This window comes from Polypterus senegalus, chromosome 8, assembly GCF_016835505.1.
Source record: "Polypterus senegalus isolate Bchr_013 chromosome 8, ASM1683550v1, whole genome shotgun sequence".
Lineage (NCBI taxonomy): Eukaryota > Metazoa > Chordata > Cladistia > Polypteriformes > Polypteridae > Polypterus > Polypterus senegalus.
Window position 1 is genome coordinate 173,232,806 of NC_053161.1, and position 14,165 is coordinate 173,246,970.

The window sequence follows — 14,165 nt, forward strand, 5'->3', positions numbered from 1 at the left end:
GCGGACACGCGCGTTCGCTAGTCACTAGGTCGCCACCTTCTCCACGTCTTCCTGTTGAAGTCGGTAATAGCAGGCACATCTTTTCTTGCATTTGCAAAGTCTCGTATCCCTCTGCTATTCTGCAGCAAGTAGAAATATGTTTTTGATCGCTCCCTTTGTTGGCACGCAGGGCCTCACGCGGTAAGCAGAAACTGCGCGGTGATCGGCTTTAGCTGATATTAGATCAGCGGTTCTCAAACCAAGTGCTGCAGACGCCAAGTGCCTTCAGGTTTTTGTTTTTTTCATTGGACTCCGTCCTCCCTGATCAAGTTGTTATTCACCAGGTTGTATGTTTTGGGGTCAATGTAGGACTAGAAGCTACATAGCCAGGTTTGGGAATTATGATTAAAATGTAAAAACATATATACGTTCACCGAGTGTTTTGAAGATTTCCATTTTTTAGAATTTAGATGCGTATCGCTACGTTAAAACTTAGAAATGACTTCTGTGGAAGATAGCCAAGCTTCCCATTCCAAATCGCTCATCGCACCATCAAATGCTGCATCAGAAGTCAGGTCCCTCTTTCAATGTAGCCTCAGATACGCCTGGAGATGTTTGGCAGAAATCTATGAGACAGGCTCCATCTTTTGATAGGACTTTGGCAAAGTGTTTTATTAAACCAAAGCTTCATATGAAGCAGGGATAGAGGCACTTTATCTGGATCCACCAAGTGAGGTCTGGTGATGTTTTCTGTCACCAAGCTGTAGCTTTTTTCTAGCTGGCCATTCGTCCTAAACCCAACGTCAATTTTTGGCTTTGCTGTCCCATTCACATGTGGGAATTTTGCCTGTCCTGACTACTTAACCAGGAAGACACAAAGAACTTTCAGGTCCCTGCATATCAACCAGTGGTTCTCATTGTCCTTCACATACACAGAATGAGCAAAAAGCATCAATGTGTATTCATTACTGTTACGAATGTGTCCTCCTCTTAGATGACTCTATGAAGAGCCTCTCTTCTTTTGCACTAAGCCAAAGTGTCCATCATGTTTGTGAAATATGCTGCAAACACTTCACTATTTTGGCACCAAGACGAAGCTGTGACTGCATGTAAAAAGTTCTTATCTTTTCATCAGGACCCCAAGAGCTCTGCAGCATCTTTACGAAGGTCCAGATCACAAACTATACTAAATCACAAAGTTCATCCTGTGAGTGAATGGCTGTGGTTCATTGCTCTTTGAATGTGTTGGAATAAATTCTTCATCATCACCTGAAGTCCATTCTTCATCTCAGTGGCTTTGTACAGAACCAAGACTGTCTGGTGGAGCAGAGCTTGGTACATCAGGTCCATGTGCTACACATCTTATTTGTGATAGAAGTTTAGGATAAACAATTTCTTTCAGATTCTTTTTGTTTTATCCTTGAATTTTGCAGGAACAGAAATAACAATTGGAGCTTTGACTCTGGGGTTCTCTCCATATCATTGAAATACCAAAAGCAAGCACGTTATTCATACTTTGTATCCATTGTCGTAGTTCCTCAGCACAAATAGAACAGTCATAGTGAGGGGCCCACTGTTTTTAAAGTTTTATTTCAAGGTAGGTGTGATAGGCTTTATGCAAATGTTCAGTTTTTTTTATAAATACTGAAAACTTTTTACAAATGTAACAAAAAAAAAACAAACATCTGGGTTCTTCACACAACATCTAGAGGACCTAATATGAATGAACAGTACAACAACAAAAGAAACTCCCATGTGCTGCTTATTTACAAGAGTACTGGCCAACAGATCCCATCAAGGTGTGTTTGTGAAGAACAGGACGGGGAGATGTGCTGAGGACCACCACCACCAGGGTCTGGTCCAGATACATTCTGACCATATTATAATAGAAGAAAGGAACTGTTTGTCTTTAAACATGTAGATTACAATATTAGAAAATATTCAATCCAAGCAAATTTTATCATTCAAATAGTGTTAAAAACTATAAATATATGTGTTTGTGGAAAAATGTTAAATAATGCAGAAAAAATGGTTTTCATTTTTTAAAAGAATGTCCAAATTATATAAAAATCACATGAGCTAATCCTAACATTTTTTTTCAATGCATACCTGTGTAATGTGACTCTGGTAAGAAAAGTAGATTTCTGCAAGAGATTCGCTATGACTGTGTGTGCGACAAGGTGTATACAATAGTGACAACTCTGAAAGGCATTAGATGAGAAACAAAAGGGGAAAAATTGAAGAAATGACAGCCATTTAGCCCTTTATAAGGGCATCCAACATCAAGGACTCTCTATCATCTTCTTCTTCTTTCGGCTGCTCCTGTTACAGGTCACCACAGCAGATCATCTTCTTCCATATCTTTCTGTCCTCTCCATCTTGTTCTGTTACCCCCATCATCTGCATGTCCTCTCTCACCACATCCATAAACCTTCTCTTAGTCCTTCCTCTTTTCCTCTTCCCTGGCAGCTCTATCCTTAACATCCTTCTCCCAATATTCCCAGCATCTCTCCTCTGCACATGTCCAAACCAACACAATCTCGCCTCTCTGACTTTGTCTCCCAACTTGACCTGACCCTCTAATGTCCTCATTTTTAATCCTATCCATCCTCGTCACACCAAATGCAAATCTTAACATCTTTAACTCTGCCACCTCCAGCTCTGTCTCCTGCTTTCTGGTCAGTGCCACCGTCTCCAACCCATATAACATAGCTGGTCTCACTACTGTCCTGTAGACCTTCCCTTTCACTCTTGCTGATACCGTCTGTCACAAATTACTCCTGACACTCTTCTTCACCCACTCCACCCTGCCTGCACTCTCTTTCTCAAATCTCTTCCACAATCCCCATGACTCTGTCATCATTTCCTACAGTGCCTGTCAGAATGGACGCTATTTTATAGCACTTGAAGTGCGCACGGACATCGCAGGGCTCATGTTACAGAGAAGCTGATTTTTTTACCAGAGGGGTACATAGCAATATGAAATTTACGTTAAGTACCACAAGATAGAACAGAAGTCAGTTTCCATTTCTTTCTTTCTTTCTTTCTTTCTTTCTTTCTTTCTTTCTTTCTTTCTTTCTTTCTTTCTTTCTATAGAACCTTTCAGAAACAATTCTATTTTAAACCACTTTTAGCCCACGCAGGCATGGCGAAGCTGTTAAAGAAAAAATATTTTTGAACAGGAGGCTTTGTCTGAACACGTGCAATTTACAGGGATGTCAATGTCAATGATTGCTTCTGTTATTTGCCTTTCTTTTTTTCTTTCTTTGAGAGTTTAATTTACATAACAAGTTGACGTAAATTACTGTTTTGCTAAAAGAGTACTTCTTTATTATAATTTTTTTGAATGAATTTTAGCCTGGAAACTTTTATTAAATCAGTGGTGTGTGAACGAGGCAGTTTTACAATCAGGAATGACAAAGTCTTTTTTTGTTTGTGATTTAAATGTCAATTTTTGGTATTTGTGTTTTTTTAATCTTTTTGAGATCTTATGACTGTTATGATATTTTTTGTTGTAATGATTGTTAATGAATAATAAAATTAATATTAAAAATCTTTCTTTCTTTCTTATAATGCCTAGCACACCACATTATGACAGTTATTGCTTTTGATCACATAGCCCCTTTCATACTGGGCATTATTACAAAGCATGTTTTATTCTAAAAATGAGACTTACACTCACCTAAAGGATTATTAGGAACACCTGTTCAATTTCTCATTGATGTAATTATCTAATCAACCAATCACATGGCAGTTGCTTCAATGCATTTAGGGGTGTGGTCCTGGTCAAGACCATCTCCTGAACTCCAAACTGAATGTCAGAATGGGAAAGAAAGGTGATTTAAGCAATTTTGAGTGTGGCATGGTTGTTGGTGCCAGACGGGCCGGTCTGAGTATTTCACAATCTGCTCAGTTACTGGGATTTTCATGCACAACCATTTCTAGGGTTTACAAAGAATGGTGTGAAAAGGGAAAAACATCCAGTATGCGGCAGTCCTGTGGGCGAAAATGCCTTGTTGATGCCAGAGGTCAGAGGAGAATGGGCCGACTGATTCAAGCTGATAGAAGAGCAACTTTGACTGAAATAACCACTCGTTACAACCGAGGTATGCAGCAAAGCATTTGTGAAGTCACAACACGCACAACCTTGAGGTGGATGGGCTACAACAGCAGAAGACCCCACCGGGTACCACTCATCTCCACTACAAATAGGAAAAAGAGGCTACAATTTGCACAAGCTCACCAAAATTGGGCAGTTGAAGACTGGAAAAATGTTGCCTGGTCTGATGAGTCTCGATTTGTGTTGAGACATTCAAATGGTAGAGTCAGAATTTGGCGTAAACAGAATGAGAACATGGATCCATCATGCCTTGTTACCACTGTGCAGGCTGGTGGTGGTGGTGTAATGATGTGGGGGATGTTTTCTTGGCACACTTTAGGCCCCTTAGTGCCAATTGGGCATCGTTTAAATGCCACGGGCTACCTGAGCATTGTTTCTGACCATGTCCATCCCTTCATGACCACCATGGACCCATCCTCTGATGGCTACTTCCAGCAGGATAATGCACCATGTCACAAAGCTCGAATCATTTCAAATTGGTTTCTTGAACATGACAATGAGTTCACTGTACTAAAATGGCCTCCACAGTCACCAGATCTCAACCCAATAGAGCATCTTTGGGATGTGGTGGAATGGGAGCTTCGTGCCCTGGATGTGCATCCCACAAATCTCCATCAACTGCAAGATGCTATCCTGTCAATATGGGCCAACATTTCTAAAGAATGCTTTCAGCACCTTGTTGAATCAATGCCACGTAGAATGAAGGCAGTTCTGAAGGCGAAAGGAGGTCAAACACTGTATTAGTATGGTGGTCCTAATAATCCTTTAGGTGAGTGTAACTTTATCTTTCTCCTGATGGTACCAACAATACATTAACAAATCTCCTTACTAGATCTCCAAACTGGTTGTCTTTCCTGTTGTAGGATTTTTGATAATTAATAAGAATACATCCCATAACAATTGATAAGTGCCATGAAATGCTCTAACATGGCGATCGCAGAGCTGCTTTAATGCCATCTTCTCCAGGCAGTCCTGTCCTCCTCAGACAGGTCTCGGCCACTTGCAGAGCTTGTCCCTCTCAGGTTCAGACCCAAGTGAGCGACACTGTTCTTCCCACAACATGGCACACCTAGGTAGCTCTCACGGTATGCCACTGTGCCATGACACACACTGGTCTAGATGACTGCGGCTATTTTTGCGCCAGTTGCATTCTTCAGAAAGATGTTCTAGGTCTCATACCCCTGCCGTTGTCCATAACACTTCGCTACCTGACACTTTGAAACAGGAAACAAGTAAATCAAAAAAGGCCTCACTTACACCACACCCCGTGTGCCAACTCCATTTGTCATAACAAGAGCAGGAAATATTCTGTGTGTCAGCTCATCTTCTTATTTTTCTTCCAGTCAGTGATTTATGAAGGGGTGTTTCATAACCACATTTTGTTTGATTTCTGAAGTTCCACGTGAAGTTGCCATCTCCCTAAAATTGCGCTCGCTCAATTTTAGTTACATTAATGGCGGGTGTGGACTGCGATCCATTGACGTGAACCTGAAATAGTGCATCAACGATCGTCCAATCACATTACATTAAGAAAACCTAAAACAATACTAATTTGCTGAGTGTCCAGAGCACACAGAGCACACAGAGCTGCATCACTGGAGAAATCTGAAAGGAGCCAATGAAATGGGAGCCTCAGGTCACCTGCTTGCCAACAGTTCAAGGACTTACATAAGACTTGCGTTTGGGTGATGTCCTTCACTCCAGAAATAGAGGTACTCACATGGAAATGAAACAAATTCAAGTGCCAAACCAATTTTTAATGGTTGTTGACATGTGCTCACACACTAAACAAATTGATTTCATGACTATTTTGCATTACCTAATTAATTTAAGTAGAGTTTTTAAAATCATTGCAAAGGGGGCGGTGCCCCAGTGCTCCTCATTATAAACCGCCACTGCAGATGACCTTTGCTGAAATCTTTTCAAAACATGAACCATCCCTGGTTTCCAACCAGCATCATAACTTCATCTGCACAAGTTCAGACAGATGGGGGACAACACGGAACAGACGATGCTCCCACTATTCCCCATAATTCCTTTATCATGGGATCAATAGCCAGGGAATACAACATCCCCTATAAAGAACAGCCATAACGAATCCCACTACTCACCCTCAACAGAGTGCTTAGACCACCACTGATTTTCAACGCATCTTCATCTTTGAAAATAAATTGAGAATTGAAACCAAAGGCCTCAGGTACCGTGCATAAATAGTCACAGTCCACCCTGTACAATGCTTTCTCCTAATCAAGAGGAATGAGCCCAGTATTCAGAAGCTCACATATATGCTCAATATGTCTAATCAGAAAATATTATCTTGGATGAATCACCTGCGGTGGGTTGTCTCCCTGCCCGGGATTGGTTCCTGCCTTGCGGCCTGTGTTGGCTGGGGTTGGCTCCAGCAGACCCCCGTGACCCTGTGTTTGGATTCAACGGGTTGGAAGATGGATGGATGGATGGACGAATCACAGAAGCCATCACTTCTCTCGGTCTGATGGTTTTATTGTCCATGTAGAGCAATGCCATTGGTCTCCAGTTTTTTATGGCACAGAAATCTCCAGAACTGGACAAAAGGTTGACCATTGCTCTCCTACAGTTCATGGCTAGGACTTCTGCGTCCAAACTCTGCCATAAAACAGCCAGCAGATCAGTTCCCAAAATACTTTAGAATCACTCAGAAAACTCCAGAGGAATCCCATCAATTCCTGGAGACTTATATTTACACTCAATAAGACAGCTGTGAGCTCATGCACAGATACATCCTTCTCAAATTCTGTCTGAAATTCAAAAGAGATTTTTGACTGATTGCAATCGGCTCTTGCATCTATCTGCAGATATGGTATGTCTGGGTCAGTGTTGCTGGCACAGTGATGACAGTCTTAAAAATAAAGTTCCTATTAGATGAGGGTCTCAAGATTAGAATCCATCCCAGTTTCATGTTGACACAATCCTTAGCTTTTATGATATTCAAATGAGAAGGTTGCTTATGCAGGCCCTTATGCCTGTAGTGAGGTCAAGCATGTTGCTGGCACAGACTGACTATTTTGTTTTTCTGTGGACTGAAAACATATTTAAAAATTAAGTACATAAATATAAAGAACTACCAGCAGCACTTGCCAGTGCCCTGGAAAGTAATTAATTAAGCTCTGGTCCTTGTGTGTGCTAGACTGCCTACACTCTTCTATCCTAGGGCCTCATGCCTAACGCCGTGCATAGAATTCACACTAAAACAAGGCGTATGGACAAACGCGGAAATGTGCGTATGCACAAAAAAATCCAAATGCATAAATCTGTGCGTGCACCAACTTCCACGTTCTTCCGCTACATAAATCCCGGTCAGCATGAAAGTAACTCACGTGCATGTGCCTGCTGTTCCACCCCAAACTCCTCCCAGAATTACGCCTCTTTGAATATGCAAATCAATATAAATAGCCCTTAAGCTCAGCATTCTGTGAAAAGGCAATGGCAAAAGCACGGGGGAAATAAAAGAATTTCAGCGAATACCAAGAGGAGATAAAAAGAAAAACATACTATTTGTTGGTTTAAACAGTGATATAATCAACAAAAGGAAGTTGACTGAGTGACAGAATGTCGGAGAAACTCGACAGCTCAAGTTCACAAAGTCGCACAGTGCCCGAAATAAAAAAGAAGTTGTCAGATATCAAAGTCGCCATGAAAAGGCGAATCGTAGCCCACCGTCTGAGTTTCATATGAAAACTTATTAGGGTACAGAGAAAAGAAAAAAAAATAGGCACACAGTGGGGAAAAAAGCTTGAAATGTCAACTTTAATCTCGAAATTTCCACTTTTATCACGTAGTTTATTTTGTCATTACAGTAGAACATCATAAACTTCATCTTAAAATCGTTTAATTTACTAGTTTCTCAAATCCAATCGTAACTAAAGTAGCATGTTAAATACTTTGTTTTGTATGTGTTGTTCTATGTGTTCTATGTGTGTAAATCACTATGTGCTTCTTAAACGGGCTTTCTCTTCCTCCGACAGGACACAGAATCCATTACATTCATGATATTACAAAGAGCAAGATTGGACCAGGGGCCAAACTGAACAAACCCACACACCCTGAGCTTTATATATTAGATCTGATCTGTCTGTGTAATGTTTTGCACACAAATCCTTTCCACATCTCACTATACAAATAAAGGAATAAAATGTGAATGCATCTGTATTTGTGTTTGTTTATTTAGTGAGCAATTAAAAATTTCATTAGATATATTTGCATTAATTAAATGTAAATGTACAGTTGTAAGGGTAAATATCAGGTCAAGTCAGGATGGGGAGCATGCACTGGTACAGTTTGTTGCCGCACCCACCACACAACTAAACAGCTCGGGATCCTGGAGGGACCTCCGAGTGCTGCCATGAGCGGACGATACCTCAGCATCACACCAGTTCCCAACCCCAGCACGCCTGACCCCATTGGCTCTCCGGCAGTTTTGACTCTTCCTGCGATGTGGTTCCCGAGGGCTTTTCCCCATCCCCTTCATAATGCGAGCAGCAGAGTTACTCCCGCAGAGAGCACAAAGGAGTCCTGTCTGCTGTTTCGGAGCTGCATCAAGTTTTTATGGTGGCTGGAGTGCCAGTCCTGCCACCAACCCCTAAGATGGAGGACTGCTGGCAGGGCTGGATGCAGTTCAACCGCATAACCAGGACACAAAGAAAAATATGTTAGATAGAAAATTAAATGCAAAGTAAACTATATTAAATAAATATTTTTATACCACTAAATTAAAATTTTGCATTCTTATATGTTTATTTTTTAAACTAAACTAAACATTACATGTTCACAAAACACTGTTTTTCTCAATTGAGAAGATAGTTTATAAAACTACATCTATTGAATGAATCCATCCATCCATCCATTTTCCAACCCGTTGAATCCGAACACAGGGTCACAGGGGTCTGCTGGAGCCAATCCCAGCCAACACAGGACACAAGGCAGGAACCAATCCTGGGCAGGGTGCCAACCCACCGCAGCACACAAACTCACGCACCAAGCACACACTAGGGCCAATTTAGAATCACCACTATTGAATGAATAACACGGTAAAACAGCTCAGTGATGACATGTATGATAACTACATACATTTTAAAAACATATCCATCAGGAATACAATTGAAAAAGGACAGCGTTGATGTCAGCCTTTTTAATATTTTACAGCTTTTATCATTTTTTTTGTGTAATATGTTTCCTGCCACGTGTCGAGTTTGAAAATTAAATGATGGAATGTTTTATTAATTTAGTGGTTTAAGAGCAAATGTTTTTTTAGTATCAACTGCTAAAGGGAATCGTCTATTAAAACATGCATTATTCGCGGCAACGGAACCTGCCGCCTGCCTGACAGCAATGTACTGCTGAGCTGTCGGGGATTTTGATTCTTTGGGGTTTCACGCTGAGCAGAAGTGGGCGTGTCCAATTTCTACCGCTTATTGTCGCCGGCTCCACCTCCACAGCATAGACATAGACTGACTAGATGCCGCATGATCAGCAGCATCGTACGTCAATGTCGCCGCCATATTGCGAGTGGCACTGCTGTGGAGTGAAGTAATGGATAAGATGCCTCACGCATGTTCTGCTTGGGATTGTACAAACCGCTGTACGCTCCAAACCAGATCCCGGGGGATTACATTTCATAGGTAAGGCTGAACAATTGTTTTGGTTATATTTGGCCATTAGAAAATCCCATTTTATAATCTTAGCACTCAAGGTCACCTTACAATAAAATTAAACAACATAAGTAAAATTAAAACAGGAGAATGAAAAATCTAAAACCAATAATTAGCAAACAAACAAAGATAACTGGCAGTGACAGTGCAAAATTCACAATTGGTATACCAGTTTGAAAAGATACGTTTTGAGAGCAGTTTTAAAATGTGTTATCGAATTGAGCTGACGTATATGAGAGGGAAGAGAATTCCTGAGTTGAGGAGCACAATGAGAGACGCTCGAGCTCCCTACACACAGAGTCTGATGTGTGGTACAGAAAGTCAAGCTGCAGATGAGGATCTGAGTGAGCGAGAGGAGTGTAAGTCTGTAGGAGATCAGTGAGGTTGTGGAGAGCTTTAAACGTTAAGAGCGGTATTTAGTATTGTATTCTGTAGTTAACAGGGAGCCAGTGAAGTTGAGAGAGAACAGGTGTGATATGTTCAATGGATTTAGAACAGCAGGTTATTATCCTGGCAGCAGAATTTTGAAGAAGCTGTAAGCGATGGATACGTTTTTGTGGGATGCCAGATAGAATAGCATTACAGTAATCTACAGTGGTGTGAAAAACTATTTGCCCCCTTCCTGATTTCTTATTCTTTTGCATGTTTGTCACACAAAATATTTCTGATCATCAAACACATTTAACCATTAGTCAAATATAACACAAGTAAACACAAAATGCAGTTTTTAAATGATGGTTTTTATTATTTAGGAGAAAAAAATCCAAACCTACATGGCCCTGTGTGAAAAAGTAATTGCCCCCTGAACCTAATAACTGGTTGGGCCACCCTTAGCAGCAATAACTGCAATCAAGCGTTTGCGATAACTTCTTTTACAGCGCTCTGGAGGAATTTTGGCCCACTCATCTTTGCAGAATTGTTGTAATTCAGCTTTATTTGAGGGTTTTCTAGCATGAACTGCCTTTTTAAGGTCATGCCATAGCATCTCAATTGGATTCAGGTCAGGACTTTGACTAGGCCACTCCAAAGTCATCATTTTGTTTTTCTTCAGCCATTCAGAGGTGGATTTGCTGGTGTGTTTTGGGTCATTGTCCTGTTGCAGCACCCAAGATCGCTTCAGCTTGAGTTGACGAACAGATGGCCGGACATTCTCCTTCAGGATTTTTTGGTAGACAGTAGAATTCATGGTTCCATCTATCACAGCAAGCCTTCCAGGTCCTGAAGCAGCAAAACAACCCCAGACCATCACACTACCACCACCATATTTTACTGTTGGTATGATGTTCTTTTCTGAAATGCTGTGTTCCTTTTACGCCAGATGTAACGGGACATTTGCCTTCCAAAAAGTTCAACTTTTGTCTCATCAGTCCACAAGGTATTTTCCCAAAAGTCTTGGAAATCATTGAGATGTTTCTTAGCAAAATTGAGACGAGCCCTAATGTTCTTTTTGCTTAACAGTGGTTTGCGCCTTGGAAATCTGCCATGCAGGCCGTTTTGCCCAGTCTCTTTCTTATGGTGGAGTCATGAACACTGACCTTAATTGAGGCAAGTGAGGCCTGCAGTTCTTTAGACGTTGTCCTGGGGTCTTTGTGACCTCTCGGATGAGTCGCCTCGCGCTTTGGGGTAATTTTGTCGGCCGGCCACTCCTGGGAAGGTTCACCACTGTTCCATGTTTTTGCCATTTGTGGATAATGGCTCTCACTGTGGTTCGCTGGAGTCCCAAAGCTTTAGAAATGGCTTTATAACCTTTACCAGACTGACAGATCTCAAGTACTTCTGTTCTCATTTGTTCCTGAATTTCTTTGGATCTTGGCATGATGTCTAGCTTTTGAGGTGCTTTTGGTCTACTTCTCTGTGTCAGGCAGCTCCTATTTAAGTGATTTCTTGATTGAAACAGGTGTGGCAGTAATCAGGCCTGGGGGTGGCTACGGAAATTGAACTCAAGTGTGATACACCACAGTTAGGTTATTTTTCAACAAGGGGGCAATTACTTTTTCACACAGGCCCATGTAGGTTTGGATTTTTTTTCTCCCTAAATAATAAAAACCATCATTTAAAAACTGCATTTTGTGTTTACTTGTGTTATATTTGACTAATGGTTAAATGTGTTTGATGATCAGAAACATTTTGTGTGACAAACATGCAAAAGAATAAGAAATCAGGAAAGGGGCAAATAGTTTTTCACACCACTGTATACGTGAGGTGACTCGGGCATTAACCAATACTTCAGTACTGTGTTGCGTAAAAACAGGATAAAGTCTAGAAATGTTTCAGAGATGGAACAAGGCAGTCCGAGAAATGTTACTTATATGGGAGGAATTATTTAATAATAATAATTATTATCACAGTGGTAGCGCTGCTGCCTCACAGTTAGGAGATGTGGGTTCTCTTCACGGGTCCTTCCTGCGTGGAGTTTGCATGCTCTCCCTGTGTCTGCGTGAGTTTCCTCCCACAGTCCGAAGACATGCAGGTTAGGTGCATTGGCGATTCTAAATTGTCCCTAGTGTGTGCTTGGTGTGTGTTTGTGTGTGCGCGCCCTGCGGTGGGCTGGCACACTGCCCGGGTTTTGTTTCCTGCCTTGCTCCTGTGTTGGCTGGGATTGGCTCCAGCAGACCCCCGTGACCCTGTAGTAAGGATATAGCGGATTGGATAATGGATGGATGGATAATTATTATTATTTAATAATTGCCATTATTAATGTTTAAATGGATATAAATAATTGCATTTAAACGATTCGCCAAAATCTGTTGTATGTAAACGATACTGCTTTAAACGTTATTGTTTTTTCATCAGAAAACCCGGTTTCCACGTCTACCTGTATTAGTTTAAATGGCACTTGCGCCACTGGCAAGACGCGCTGACGTATCGAGTCGACTGGGCAACACAGTGAATGCGGCTTCTATCTATATATGGCTATGCTCCACAGCACAGTACTAACCCTCACGTGTACCTCTGGTGGCATGTTGTGTGACGTCATCAAAGCGCGATCGAAAAATCAAGCCACACTGCTGCACAAGAGAGGAGAGGCTGCTGTCGAGTGAAGCAGAAAGGCGAAAGTGCTTAGAAAGCACAATCGAGAGAATGACAAAGGGTAAGCGAGTCCTGTTTGTGGACGCCACTGTAAGGATGTGTGACTTTTCATTCGCTCCTGTCACAGTTACTGCACGCGACTTCAATGAGAGGCGAGCAGCGTGTTTGTATCCATCAGCTCAACATTGAACTTTGCTCGAATGAATCCACCTTTGGCCGGCGTAGCTTTTCAAGTAGTCGACGTCTGTTCACTTCATCTTCTCGACTCCCATTTCTGCTTCACATATATCACACACCGCTGCCAGCTTCTGTTCATATCTTTTGTTATCACCATTCAGTCGTGTTTTTTCTCAAATCGCAGAACTCGAGGTGGCGGCGATTCCGTACACGCAGCGCTTTGATTTCGGCCTTTCTCCTTCCATTCAGCCTTCGACGTCCAGATTAAAGAGGACAGAGGGGTTGATTACAGGCTGTCTATTAGTAGCAAGGGTTTTACGCGACTGTGATTAGTAAAAAGAAAAAACACGAAATGAACAAACTGGAGTACTTGACGGTGTAGAAGAATCGGAGTGGATACGAGCCGAGAAATAAATAAGGGGAGAAGAAACTGTTGTGCCGCCTCACTTTTGTTACTCAGTTAACCTCGCCTAAATGTATAAATGGAAAATTAATAACTAGAACAGATGTTGGCCATCATCATCTCATTGTGTGTATACCCTGTATATGCAAACAGCTGAATTCACTTTAACATATTTGTACATACATTGGGTGAAGATTATTTTTTCTTCAAGTGGTTTTTATGTATGTACAGTGTATATATGTGTGTGTGTGTGTGGTATATATTTTTATATATATATATATATATATCTCCAATGTCTGTCTGCTTTTCACGAGAGAACTACCAAAGTTTTTTTTTTTCCTATAATTTGTTTGAACATTCCAGTTGAATTTGCAACTTCACTGGTCACGCTAAGTATCAGTTTTCTTGTGTGAGCCTTTTATTTGTGCGAATCCGAGACAGAGGCTGTGGGCTGAGGTTTAGGGGGAAGCATGACATCAGGAGTGGGGAGCCGGGTAGGGCCGTCCTCACTCACACGCCAGCCTCCGTTCGAGTCGCTGTACCTCTCGCCACATGTTGAAGCATACCTCCCTCCAATAGCTAGCGATACCTGTTTATATTTGGTTGTTAAAAATGTACCTTATTACTTGAGCCCCTTAAGGATATAAAAGTGTTTAAAAATGCCATTTTCAATCGGTCATCTAGCCTTTGCCTTTAACATTCTTACCTATCATTTTCTTGGGATGTCTTCCGATAACTCTCTCCTTTGCTTTCTCTATTCTACATTCAG

At 41.4% G+C, this 14,165-nt stretch overlaps 1 protein-coding gene across 1 annotated transcript in view; it reads left to right on the forward strand.

The window, feature by feature from the left end:
* Positions 1 to 14,165, forward strand: part of LOC120534707 (zinc finger protein 91-like) — a 143,839-nt gene that overhangs the window by 51,057 nt on the left and 78,617 nt on the right. The window lies entirely within an intron of this gene.